Source organism: Aristolochia californica, unplaced genomic scaffold (genome assembly GCF_029961685.1).
Source record: "Aristolochia californica isolate CCGP_79_NKW_82.1479 unplaced genomic scaffold, dmAriCali1.0.hap1 SCAF_2, whole genome shotgun sequence".
Lineage (NCBI taxonomy): Eukaryota > Viridiplantae > Streptophyta > Magnoliopsida > Piperales > Aristolochiaceae > Aristolochia > Aristolochia californica.
The window spans coordinates 3,522,730-3,537,565 of record NW_027181881.1 but is presented as its reverse complement, the minus strand read 5'-3'; the positions used below and the strand labels follow the sequence as shown (position 1 = coordinate 3,537,565).

The 14,836-nt window shown below is 41.3% G+C and overlaps 1 non-coding gene across 1 annotated transcript; it reads left to right on the top strand.

Annotated features, from left to right (window-relative positions):
* Positions 1 to 13,733: 13,733 nt before the first annotated feature.
* Positions 13,734 to 13,840, top strand: LOC137957423 (small nucleolar RNA R71). The gene has a single exon (XR_011113391.1). It is a non-coding gene; the product is annotated as a small nucleolar RNA R71 (small nucleolar RNA).
* Positions 13,841 to 14,836: the final 996 nt, after the last annotated feature.

The following is a 14,836-nucleotide window of genomic DNA, read 5'->3' as shown; positions in this document are numbered from 1 at the left end:
TGAAGAGCTTCCCCCCAAAATTCAGGAGGGACAGAGGCATGGAGCAGCAAGGAGCGAGCAGTTTCAACAAGATGACGATGTTTACGTTCTGCAACACCATTCTGCTGAGGGGTGTAAGGACAAGACAACTGATGAATAGTGCCCTCAGACTTCAGAAAATCATTCAATAAAGATGACATATACTCACCACCCGAATCAGAGCGAAAAAATTTAATGTGAGTAGAAAAATGGGTCCGCACCATAGCACAAAATTGAACATAAATAGAATAAAAATCAGATTTGCGATGCATAAGAAATATCCAAGAGAAATGAGTGAAATCATCGACAAGCAATGCATAAAAACGAGCCCCACCCTTAGTGGGTACAGGTGTCGGGCCCCAAACATCAGAGTGAACAAGATCAAAAGGAGAAGAAGTAACTGAGTGACTTAATGTAAAAGGTAAATGGCATTGTTTGCCAAGATGACAACCAACACAATCACTAAGAGGGGAATATTTAATAGTAGAATCCAACATGTTGTGTGTGATCATAAACTGTAAACGAGAAGCAGAAACATGTCCTAAACGAGTATGCCATAAGTAAAAAGGATTATTTACAGAAAGTAAATCTTGCAACATGGATTGAACTGATAAACTAGACACCTGCAGAGATACCGGTAATTTTAAGTCATCAAGCAAATAAAGACCACCTTCTCTATGGCCTATCCCAATCTGCCTCTCGGACTTGCGATCCTATATAAGACAATGATCAGAAGCAAATGAAATGGTAAGACCTAAATCAGTGAGTTTGCCAATGGAAAGAAGGTTAACAGCGAGATGGGGAACATAGAGAACATCAGATAATGACCAAGTAGAGTGAGAGACAGTTCCAACTGAGGCTAGTGGCATGGAAGAGCCATTAGCAGCTTGGATGTTAACTGGATGAGAAGGCTTAACACAATCATGTAGAAGAGACAAGTGGGGGGTCATATGGTGTGTGGCCCCAGAATCTAAGATCCATTTGTGAGTGTCACTGGAGCTAGCCAAACAAGACATACCTGCATGGGATCCAAATTGAGTACTGGGAGCAGACGACTTGCTAAGAATGCGAGTGAGCTCGGCAGCTAATGATGAGAGATCAAGCGTAGAATCACTGCTGGGGGGAGCTGGTGCAGGAGGTGCCTCTGAATAATCCAACGATCCAATGGCAGCAGATGGACGAAAACCTCTATGTGGTGGACGACTAAAGGTATGATGTGGTGCAGATTTGAAGTGGCCTTGATGTTGACGACTGGAGGCATGATGTTGTGGAGGTTTGAAATTGCCTTGATGTTTAGTGTTGCTTTGTAATGAGGGGCACTGGTGTTTCCAATGACCTTTACCATGACAGTAGGAACATTCATCTTGTGGAACTGGTATTTTTGGCTTCCCGGATGACTGATGAGTTTGAGAGTATGTTCCAGAACCAAGTATGCCCCCTGATGGTTGAGAAGGGTGGGTGCCGGAAACAAGTACCTGGGACATATCAGGCGAGGATGTCTTACTGGAAGAAGGTCCACCCAAAGACCTCAATCGTGTTTCTTCAACCAACAATTCAGATACAGCTGCAGACAAGGTGGGTAGTGGAACTCTATGGATCATAGATCCTCTTATCAGTTCAAAATCACTGCGAAGAGCCATAAGGAAATCGGTAAGCTTGCGATCATCACATGCTCTGGTATATTCAGGGAGCTTCCGAAAGGAGGGTGGATCCATCATATATAGTTGATCCCACAGAGGTGTCATAAATGAGTAGAATTCTTGAATTGTACGATCACCTTGCTTAGCAGACCGCAGTTCTGTCTCAATTTGATACCTTTTAGCAAAATTTGTCTGTTCATACAGAGTTTCCAAGTAGACCCATATTTCTTTTGCAGTCTCATACTTCAAAAGTTGCAAACTGATAGACGGATCTACTGAGTTGTTAATCCAAGTAATGATCTTTGCATTATCAGTCAACCACTTCTTATTTTCTTTTATGAAGTCAGTGGATGTAGGCTCTGGAGCAGTGATTTGTCCATCAATGTAATCCCACAAGTCCTTTCCAATTAAAAAATTTCTCATCACAAACTTCCAAAGGGAGTAATTACTCCCATTTAACCGGACAGAGATAACCTTCATATCATGGCTAATTGAATCCATAGGACTGTAAGTCTAACAGCAAAAGTGCCACACGCAACAACCGAAGCCAATTCTTAATCCAGCCAAGCTAATCAACCTTGCTCACAATACAAATCGAAATCACACTTTCTCAAACAAAAAACAGATGCATGAGAGCGTCAAACAGCCACACAAAGTTGCTGCCAAATCCCACTCCGAACCTTCAAACCAAATGCAGAAATCCACGCTCACCGCACCATGAGTACCAGAAATCGACGAAACAGAGTAACACAAAGAACCGAGAAAAAGATGGAAACCGAGCTCTGATGGTGCCGAAACGACAATGCAACCAACGACAGGGGTTTTGCGGGGCGGTGAGACGTCTTCAAGGACCCTAGATCACCGGACGTGGAGCAGACGAGCCGCGCGAGGCGGAAGACGAGCAGAACGAGCGCAATCCGAGCAGAAAAAGAAAAAATTTGAGTGCGGGAGCAACCAAATCACCTTAGACAACCAAATCGAAGCAAAATCGCTCGATTTCCCGCTCTGATACCATGTAAATCTCTCTGATTTGAGAGAGTTTTTCTTATGCAACTCAGAAAAATGTCGAAAATACAATCTGCCGACGGGTTCAACAGAAACCCTATTCGAAAGGAAGAGGGAAAGGGAAAATTACAGTTATACCCTTGGACAAACCAAAAAAGACAAATAAAGATAAATATACATATTTACATTAACAAATAGCTTATGATTGCGATATGCTTTATCTATGGTACATTATAACTATGTGATTCTTCAAATTCAATGATTGAGTAGTGCCCATCAGATTTACTAAGAATCCCGATCTTTTCTTTTAAAAAAGGTTCCAGATGTGAGAACTCTATTCTCTGTTATCTCCCACTGGCTGGGGAAGGATCTCGACCATATGAAAGTGTGGCCAACTCTTGGAATTTGATAATTTAAATTTGGGCTTCAGATCTCACCTTGCTTTGTATTCAAAAAAAAACCTCATCACTGTAATACGTTCAGAGAACTCCCAAATCTTAGCACTGATCCACAACTTTATCTATGTTTATACTGTAGATTTAACACCCTTCAAAGTATTTTAAAGAATCGTGCAGCATAGTGGGTCATCAGCTCTAAAACACATCATTATCCTGGGCAGTGCAACATTTGGTTTTGTAATTCATAAATTTTTGTCTTTTTTTTTCTGGAAAATGTTTTAGTTATTCTAACTTACTTGTCGAGAATATCCCCAGTAAACTTTTGCAATGCCTCAGAGGTCTTTTTAGCTGCCCAACTGCAGTCTGGAGAATTTTCTGCCACTCACAGAGGTCAGTCCAACTCTTCAGTACTACAATTGCACACTGTTACAAACATACTCAATCCAGAAGTGAAAAGCCTGTTTGTTCCAAAGTCCTTTTCATTATCCATGTTAATCGGGTGTCTTGAATCCGTTTACCCGGTTCGGATCCGCATCGAGACCCGATTACGAAATTAAATCGGGAGTTCTCTGATTTAGGGGTTTTTGAGGAGAAGAGGTCGGGACGACGAGGGTTTTTCAGGGGATTCTCTGCGTAGAGAAAGAGGGGTTCGTAGAGGGAGAAATCGGAGTTTGACTTTGTGTAGGAACTCGATTTTGTATGCTAGAAGCCGCAAAGCTTTACCCCTTTCCGATTAGTGGATTTTTGTCTCCTCCTATGATGTAGGTTGTCGCTTCTTGTGTTTTGCTGTTGATTTACTGTTATTTATGCCCATATTGTGTTTTCTATGTGGTTTGTATGCTTCGTGGTGAATATACTCTCAGATTAGGGTATATTATGCTCGGATTTAGCCCCTGGTTATAACAAGTGGTATCAGAGCGAGATTTTCCGACGATGGCGCCGGAATTCCGTTTGTTTCCCTCTATTTCCGCTGACAGGAAGAGAGCTCTCTGTCACGAGCTTCCATTTGGTAGTTTCTGTTAGTGCCGAGGAAGAAGAAAAAAAAAAAATTTGGCACTGGTTGGTGGTGTCTGACAATGTTGAGGAGGAAGAAATTTTTTTTTTGGCATTGGTTGGTGGTTTCTGTTAGTGCCGAGGGGAAGAAGAATTTTTTTTGGGGGGCATTGTTCGGTGTTGGATTCTAGAAGTGACGAGAGAGAAGAAATTCTGTTTATCAGAGAGGTCAGAGAGAAGATTTAAGCAATCTGAGCATTTTTTGTGACCGACGGTATTTTGGTAATTATGACTACGAAGTATATATTAGAGAATTTTGATGGGCAGATGAGTTTCAGTTTGTGGCGCGTGAAGATGCGTGCCATGTTAGTACAACAAGGATTCCACAGAGTATTGAATGGAAAGGATAAGTTTCCAGCTACGATGTCAGAAGAAGCCAAGGAGGATTTTGACATCAAAGCTCTCAGTTCCATTCAGTTGTGTTTGGCTGATGAGGTTTTGCGGGAAATTGCAGATGAGATGACAACAGTTGGTTTGTGGTTGAAGTGGGAGAGTATTTATATGACTAAATCTCTCACGAATGGGTTGTATTTGAAGCAACGACTTTACACTCTTCAGATGAAGGAAGGTGCATCTCTCAAAGACCATCTTAATGAGTTCAAGAAGATTATTATGGATTTGAGAGATATAGATATTACCGTGGAAGATGAGGATCAAGCACTGATTGTGCTGTGCTCTTTACCCCCATCCTATGAGCACTTCGTTACGACTATGCTCCATGGGCATGATACCATCTCTATGGAGGATGTTAAGGCATCTTTATACTCTAACGAGTTGAGGAAGAAGGTGTCTACCAGTGGGAGTGAGGAGCAAACAGATGGTCTATTTGTTCGAGGGCGAACGAAGGAGAAGGATTCTGGAGGCAGTGGTCGTTCTAGGCCGAAGTCAAAGGGGAAAGGGGGCAAGTGCTATTATTGTCATCAACCAGGTCATTTTGCAAGAGACTGTCCAAAATTGAAAGAGAAGGAGAAAAAAGAAGAAAAGGAAGAGGTTGCTGGGTTTGTTGAAGATCATTCTGATGGTTCAGAATATGTTCTCACAGTTGAGGGTTGCACACTCACAGGGTGAGTGGATACTTGATTCAAGTCGTTCCTACCACATGTGTCCTATCTAGGATTTTTCTGCGACATATCAGTCGATAGATGGTGGTACAGTTTTGATGGGGATTTTTTGCTCTGTAAGATTGTTTGGGATTGGAACGGTTCAGATCAAGATGTATGGCGGTATAGTGAGAATTTTGTAAGAAGTTCGGCATGCACCAGTTTTTTTTTGTTTTCTGTAGGTTTTCTTGATTACCTTGGCTGCAAATATACAGCTAAAGGTGGAGTTTTTTGGAGGTCTATATAGGGACACTGGTTGTGATGAAAGAGAAAAAGGTTAGTAACCTTTTATGTGCTTCAAGGCAGTACAGTCATAGGTACTGCAGTAGGTTCCTTATCTTCATATTCAATTTTTTGACACGACTAGTCTGTGGAATATTCAGTTAGGGCATATCAGTGAGCAGGTGGAGTTTGAGGGTGATAAGTACAGCTATGCCGACATGGTCGTTTATGCATTACCAGTGGCAGAGACCTGTCTGTTGGGAACATCATGGAGACTCGCCGTTGCTAGAGGTTGGAGTCGTGGAGACTCGCCTTTGCCTAGAGGCTGGAGTCGTGGAGACTCGCCGTTGCCAGAGGCTGGAGTTGTGGAGACTCACCATTGCCTAGAGCCTGGAGTCGTGGAGACTCACCGTTGCCAGAGGCAGAGGCAGAGGTAGCAGTGGTTGCAGGCAGAGATTGCAGTGAGGTTTTCCTTGTGTTACTAGTAGAGGCAGTTGATGTAGAATTTTAGTTACATCGACTTTTATACCTCGCAAGCGTACGAATCGTTCATGTAATCTAGCAGTAAGCGAGGATCATATCCACAGGGAGGATTGAATTTCGTGTATTCTTCAGTCAACTAGCCTAACCAAATATGATGAATTAATATGAACTAAATACTAATTATATCCTAAATTATCAAGCAATAATTTAATTAACTACTTGCACAACAGGAAACGTCAACTCTGGATTTTACCGTGATTCGTGCCTCTCTCGAGAGCCACGTAACCACGAATCCGAATTCTCAACCCTTGCGTCTAGCCCCTCTCGGGCGCCTAGAGTTAAAGACAGAAATCGGATTAAAATACCAAAATCTAACCTCAATTATAATCTTACCCTAATTAACTAATTTAATCAAATATCAAGAAAACAAATCTTAAATAAACCTTAATTATCAAATCAGATTCAATTAACATTCAAAACCTAAGTTCAAACCATATGAAAAATTAAATTCAATAATGACGAATTACTCCCCTTCTTCCTCCTCTCGCTCGGGCAGCAACTCGTTCTCACGGGTGCTGCGATTTCCGGAAATTGGTGGCGTCGGGTAGCAATAGTGAGTGGCCGGAGGTAGAGACGACGCCGGCGACGACGGTTAGAAGCCGACGGACGGAGGTAACGTCCGGCGAAGAGCGAAACAGAGCTGACGTTCTCTAACCGGCTCTCTCGAGTCTCGGTTGGAGTCGGAATATGTAAACGACGTCGGAGGATGGTCGGAAAGCGGAAGTAGCACCGAAGAAGCCCTCTCGGATCACTTCTCGGCTTGGCGAGCGACTGTCGAACTCACCTCGACGGAGACTCTCTCGAGCTCTCCTCGGGTTTGTTCTCAGTTGCTGGACGGCGGTGGACGGCGGTGGACGACGGTGACGCGGCGAAAGGTATTGGCCGGCGAACAGCGGTGGGGAACTCCTCTCGGGTGGGTTCCTCCCCTGTTTTTGGTCAAAGTCCTCTCTTTTGGTCTCTGTTTCTCTTCTCTTCACGCTCCTCTTCCCCTTAAATATGATTTTTCTTATTTTAAAACGATTTGCCCTAGAAATTACCTCCATTTCACTAAGGGCATTTTGGTAAATATCTTCTTTTCCACCCAAATTCTCCTGAAATTCCATAATTGAATCTATAAAAAGCATTTCAGGAAGAAAAAAGACTAAAAAATAATGAAATATAATTCAGGAGAGAAATATGCAATATCGACAATGATTAATGCCAAATTCAATAAATGCTCATTTCATTTGAAAACCGATAAGTAACCACCTATAACACAATTATAAAGGTTATTCTATTATAATTAACCTAGTTCTCATGTCAGAATATGGCATCTATCACACCCCCAAACCTAAATCTTTACTAGTCCCTAGCAAAACAACAATCGAACCAAAATTAAGCCTAGGAAAACAAAATGCCACTTTCGTAGGGAGCACGATTGCATTTAGCGCATGCAACAAGCCGTTAAACCCCTACTCTGCAGTAGTGGACGAGTTATGTCTCGTGAGGGTTTGCATGAAATTTACCCACAAAATTCATCTAAATCAATAATATAAAAAGGAAAACTAAAGAAAATTTACTCCTCATTAGCATATGACTAACACTTAGTATCGTAAAATATCTGAAATTCATATGAGATCTTGCGAAATATTAAAACCTGTGTAAAAGATAGCCTATTATCAATCCAAATACACTCATTGTTACTCTACCTGAACCAATGTGACCCATAAACTATTACTTCAATAGAACAAAGAGCCAGCAAATAACAATAAAATCCTGGTCACATCACAATTAAGAGAAAATAGTAAAGTAAGTCTGTTGTCTTACAATCTCACCAAAGAAATACCAATTTCAATCTTGACTTGTAACTTCTTTCAAATTACAATTCATCATCAAAGTTAAGGAAACTCATTGCTTCCAGATTTAAAACCATTTTTCGTTATTACCAACGCACTTTTGCTATTACCAGCGTAATTTTTGTTTTTTTTTTTTTTCTTCACTGAATACTTTTGGTGTTACCACCATTTTGTATTCGTCTTCACTGCACATGCACTTATTTTTAAGTAACCGACTATTCCGGTGCATGTCCCTGGGTTTGCCCAGGCTGTTTCTGAAGTTATTTGTCTTTTGCAAGCAAGAGCATTTCCATTTGCATTTATACATTACAACAAGGAATTTTACTGAGGTATGAGTTCAAACAGGCATACAAGACTATTCAGACTAACATAGATCAACACTAGATTTACACGTTCTCTTTTGCAACTAAGTTCCAAGTCTAATGCAATAGGAAGCTATCCCACTGAATTCTCATGAATCACAACAAATGATATCAGATTTATAATAGGCATATTCTACACAAATTTACGAAAATTTTTGAAAAACATTTGAGCAACTTATTTTAACTCTACTAATGCTAACCACATACTAAGAGGAGTAATTTGAAAACCACGAACAAAAATCGAACGAAAATTATTGCTAAGACATAAAAGAATCGTTCCCCCCTCCCCCCAAACCTAAACCTGACATTGTCCTCAATGGGGAAAAGTTAAAACACTATAACGACTACAAAAAAAAAGAATAATAAAGACCCCCAGGAATGATACATAGTCTCCCTCGAAGAAGGTTTACTCGTATCAACCGTACCCATAGGTAATCATCCGTAGATGAAACCGCTATCCCACATCACACTTTGAAGAAATCTTCGTGTGACTGGCCACTGAAGGCAGCAGGAATCACGCGCTGAACACAAGTCCTTAAGTTACTCACCATAAGGTTTTCATTCAATACTTCAAGATCGAACTGGTCAATCCCAGAACGGTTGTTTGAGTACAGACCTCTCAAACTAGGGACCAAAAGTCTGGTCATCGACTACCGGAACCATTTATGCTCTCAGCCGGTAAGAGAGTATGAATAAACTAAAAAATAAAATAAAAATAAAACTGTAATGTACAAAGGGATAGAAACGTGGGGATTGCCCATAATGTGCTAAGTTTATAGTCGTAAGCAAGACTCTGACGCATTCAAGATGAAATGACAGGTTCCTCCAAGAAAATCACCATCACTTCCTCCGGTGTGGGGATATTCTCAAGATACGGTTTGAGCCTCTGACCGTTAACTTTGAAGCTCGACCCATCTCCGTGATTGCGGATCTCAATAGCGCCATGAGGAAACACCTGTGTAACTTCAAATGGACCGGACCACCTGGATCTTAGCTTCCCTGGAAACAAATGCAATCGTGAGTTATAAAGTAAAACATTCTGCCCAACAGTAAAAGACTTGCGAAAAATAGATTTATCATGTAAAAGCTTTGTTCGCTCCTTATACAGTTTGGCATTCTCATAAGCATCATGACGTATCTCCTCCAACTCATTCAATTGCAACTTTCTCTCCTCACCCGCTTGAGTTAAATCAAAATTTAAAGCCTTAATGGCCCAATAAGCTCTATGCTCAAGCTCAACAGGTAGATGACATGCTTTGCCGAACACTAGGCGAAATGGAGACATCCCAATCGGAGTCTTATAAGCGGTTCGATAGGCCCATAAAGCATCGTCCAATCGAGTGGACCAATCTTTCCTATCAAAGCGAACCGACTTCTCCAAAATCCGTTTGATCTCCCTATTAGAGATTTCGACTTGACCACAAGTTTGCGGGTGGTACGGAGTGGACACCCGATGAGTGATGGAATATTTCTTCAATAAGGTCTCAAATGCTCTGTTACAAAAATGAGATGCCCCATCACTGATGATCGCTCTCGGGGTACCAAACCGATTAAAGATATTTTCTTTTAAAAACTTTACCACCACTTTGTGATCATTTGTCTTACATGATATAGCTTCAATCCATTTAGAGACATATTCAACAGCAACAAGAATGTATTGATAGCCGAACGAGACAGGAAAAGGACCCATGAAGTCAATACCCCACACATCAAACAATTCAACAATAAGAATGGGGTTAAGAGGCATTATGTTCTTCCTAGACAAACAACCAGTTCGTTGGCATTTATCACACACCTGACAAAACTCATGGGCATCTCTAAATAATGAAAGCCAATAGAAACCACATTGCAAGACTTTAGCCGCTGTCTTTCTAGCACCAAAATGTCCACCACATGCGTGGGAATGACAAAATTCAAGAATGTTGGCAAAGTCTTGCTCATGTACACAACGCCTAATGACTTGGTCAGAACACACCTTGAACAAATAAGGGTCATCCCAAAAAAAATGTTTGACTTGGGAAAAGAATTTCAACCTATCTTGTTTACTCCAATAATCAGGAATCTTATGAGTTACAAGATAGTTGACTATGTCAGCAAACCAAGGCAACTGGGATACTTGGAGAAGTTGTTCATCAGGGAAGGAATCATTTAAAGGAAGGAATCCTTCCTGAGGTACTACACAGATCCTAGATAGATGATCAGCAACAACATTCTCACAACCCTTCTTATCTCGAATCTCAAGGTCAAATTCTTGCAATTGCAAGATCCATCTAATCAAGCGAGGTTTAGTGTCCTTGATGGATAATAAGTACTTCAAAGCAGAATGATCAGTGAACACTATAACCTTTGACCCTAACAGATATGATCTGAATTTGTTCAAGGAAAACACAACAGCTAGCAACTCCTTCTCAGTGGTAGTATAATTCAATTGAGCATCATGAAAAGTTCGGCTAGCATATTGAATGACACAGGGCATTTTATCCGTCTTTTGCCCCAAAAGCCCCAATGCATAGTCAGAGGCATCACACATCAACTCAAAAGGCAAAGACCAAATAGGGGGTTGGACAATGGGTGCAGTGGACAAACATTTCTTCAGTGTTTCAAAAGCATGAATACAGGCATCATCAAAGGCGAAAGCAACATCTTGAGCAAGTAAATTCGTCAAAGGATGAGAAATTTTGCTAAAGTCTTTAATGAAACGCCTATAGAACCCAACATGGCCTAGGAAAGAACGCACCCCCTTCACAGAAGTAGGTGGTGGCAGATTGGCAATTAGGTCAACCTTGGCTTTGTCCACTTCTACACCCCGCTCAGACACTACATGTCCTAAAAGAATTCCTTCTTTCACCACGAAGTGGCATTTTTCCCAATTCAAGACTAAATTGGACTTAATGCAATGGGACAATACGAGTGAAAGATTGTGCAGACATGTATCAAAACTAGAGCCAAACACAGAAAAGTCATCCATAAAGACCTCTAAAAATTCACCAATCATGTCAGAAAAGATACTCATCATGCATCGTTGGAAAGTGGCTGGCGCATTGCATAAACCAAAAGGCATGCGTCTGTAAGCATAGGTGCCAAACGGACACGTGAATGTGGTCTTTTCCTGGTCTTCTGGAGCAATGGGAATTTGATTGTAGCCGGAGTATCCATCTAAGAAGCAATAAAAATTGTGGCCGGCCAATCGCTCTAGTACCTAATCAATGAAAGGTAGTGGGAAGTGATCCTTCCTAGTGGCGGAATTAAGTTTTCTATAGTCAATGCAGACACGCCACTTGGTGGTAGTTCTTGTGGGAATCAATTCACCACTCTCATTTTTCATTATCGTTATCCCCCCTTTCTTAGGGACAACTTGAATTGGACTCACCCAGGTGCTATCGGAAATAGGGTAAATGATTCCTGTCACAAGCAACCTGATGACTTCTTCTCTCACAACCTCCAGCATATGGGGATTTAACCTACGTTGCATCTCACGTGAGGCTTTAGTCCCTTCCTCCAAATGAATACGATGCATGCATATGGAGGGGCTAATCCCTTTTAAGGCATCAAGAGTCCACCCCAATGCCTCTCTGTGTGCTTGTAAAACTTCAGTCAATTGTTCCTCCTGTTCAGTACTCAAATAAGAGGAAATAATGACTAGTAATGAGTTCATGGGTCCAAGAACGCATACTTCAATGTGGGAGGGAGTGGCTTAAGGTCTAGCTTGGAAGTTTCAAGAGGTTTGTCCAAGTCAAGAGGAGGATCCTGTGGATGTTCAGTTGTGATAACCTCATAAGCTTCCTCCAACAGAGGTACAGAATCGAGTAAAGAATTAACCTCTCGGAAATATGTTTCCTCATCAAAATAGTCCATGTCTAAAGATGTTATGCAAGACTCAAAAGATTCAAGAGTGGATTCGTTATCAAGCATAACAGTTTCTATATTAAATGCAGGACTCAAATCATCAGACTCAAGTGGGTGGTGCCCGGCATTAAATACATTCAATGAGATCTTAAAATTTCCAAAAGACAACTCCAACTGACCACTTTTACAATGAATGATAGCATTAGATGTGGCTAAGAAGGGACGTCCTAGGATGACAGGAATTTGGTTGGTCACATCGACTACTGGTTCTGTATCAAGAATAATGAAATCAACCGGGAACAGAAATTTGTCCACTTTTATCAAAACATCTTCAACTATTCCTCGTGGTATCTTGACAGAACGGTCAGCTAGTTGAAGAGTGATGGGAGTAGGCTTCAATTCCCCCAAACCTAATTGCTGGTACACAAAGAAAAGAAGCAAATTCACACTTGCCCCTAAGTCAAGAAGAGCTTTCTGGATGGTATGTTCACCAATGACACATGAAATTGTGGGACATCCAGGATCTTTAACTTTAGGAGGAGTGTTATGCTTCAGAATTGAGCTTACATTCTCAGTAAGAAAGACCTTTTTGTTAACAAGTTGTTTTCTCTTCTGTGTACAAAGGTCTTTCAAAAATCGTGCATAGGCAGGCACTTGCCTAATAGCATCAAGAAGTGGAATGTTAATGTGAACCTTACTAAACAGTTCCAATGTTTCACGCATGCTATCTCCTTTCCTAGGTGGGCCCGATAACCTCTGCGGATAAGGAGCTAATGGGACTTGGTTAGGGATCTGCTTGGCTGTTGGTGGAGAACTTGGAGGTTCTTCACTCAATGATGTGTCCCCATTGCCATCCTTTGACTCCTTAGACTTAGTGGTCCCTACCCCATTGTTCAACTCACGACCACTCCTAAGGGTGGTTATGGCTTTGGCTTGCTCATGGTGGGGTTTGGAACTCAACTCACTCTCATGTGTGCTTTTGGGGTTAGGAATGGTTTGACTCGGGAGTCTATTTTGTGCTTGTTCACTCATGTGGCTGGCCAACTAACTCACTTGCATTTCAAGTTTAGCAATGGAGGACTGTGTATTCTGCATGAATAATTGAAGTGTATCCTCAAGTGAAGGTTTTTGTGGAATCAATGGTTGTTGAGTGAAGTGTGGGCGCGGAGCTTGGGGTTGAGTAAACCCTGGAGGACCCCCAACCTGTGGGCCCTTGGACCATGAGAAATTTGGGTGCCTAGCCCAACCCGGATTATATGTTTCTGAAAAAGGATCGTTCCGGTTTGGTCTATGAAAATTCTGGACTGCATTCAAGTCCTCAATGAGCTCTGGGTAGGATGAACTAGATGGACACATTTGTGTGGGATGAGATGAACCAGAGCATATGGCACAGACAGTAGATGGGTTAGGAGCAGGTGAACTCTTGGACACCATAAGGGCATCAATTTTTCTAGTCAACCCCTCAATCTTGGCCATGAGCATAGGTGTTTCACTAACCTCGTAGAGACCCCCTCTTTTGGTTTCGTGGGATCTCCTATCAACATTAAATGACGAACCCCATTGCTGAGATTGATCACTCAACGTTTCAAAGAAGTCCCACGCCTCACTAGCACTCTTACCCATCAAACTCCCACCACTCGTTGCATCTACCATGGATCTAACCTGGGGTGTAAGACCCTGATAAAAGTATTGCACTAAATGCCATTTCTCAAACCCATGATGCGGACACCTACGAATCAAATCCTTCCATTTCTCCCAAGCCTCATAAAAGTGTTCACCCTCCTGCTGCATAAAGTTGGAGATTTCTCTCCTGAGGGCTGTAGTTCTCTGAATGGGAAAGTACTTGGACAAAAATTTTGTGACTAATGTGTCCCATGAAGTAATGCTGCCCACTTCCAAGGAATTAAGCCAAGACTTGGCCTTATCCTTAAGTGAAAATGGAAAAAGTCTTAACCGGATAGAGTCATCTGAGAAATTCTGGAATTTAAAAGTTGCACAAATATCTAAGAATTCCTTGATGTGGTAATATGGGTCCTCCTTATCCAACCCATAGAATGTAGGGAGGAGTTGGATCACACCCGGTTTCAACTCATAACTGGCGGCAGTAGTGGGTGGCAATATAATGCAAGAAGGTGATGTGAAGTGGGATGGGATAGAATAATCCCTCAGGGCTCTACGGTCACCTGCTGCAGGTAACTGTAATGGTTCGCCTTGATTGGCCATGGTAGCTCCTAACTTGACTTCGGGTGTTTTCCTACAAATATGTTCTACCTCTTCAACAAAGGGAGCTAATGGTCCACCTAGGGAGCGGCGCCCGTGCATAAAAACACAAAAAGAAACAAAATGAACTATCAAATTAATCTAACAAACTCGCTACTAAAAATATGAACTAACTAGAAGAAATAAAAATAATTTCATAAAAAATACCAAACTAAAATTATGAAAGCAAAAAAATAAAAAATAAAAATAAAAACAAAAATAAAATAAAATAAAAATAGAATAAAATAAAAATAGAATAAAATAAAATCTAACCTAAGACTATGGAGAACAAAGATATATGCTTAATACGTGCCTCCCCGGCAGCGGCGCCAAAAACTTGATGTAGAATTTTAGTTACATCGACTTTTATACCTCGCAAGCGTACGAATCGTTCATGTAATCTAGCAGTAAGCGAGGGTCATATCCACAGGGAGGATTGAATTTCGTGTATTCTTCAGTCAACTAGCCTAACCAAATATGATGAATTAATATGAACTAAATACTAATTATATCCTAAATTATCAAGCAATAATTTAATTAACTACTTGCACAACA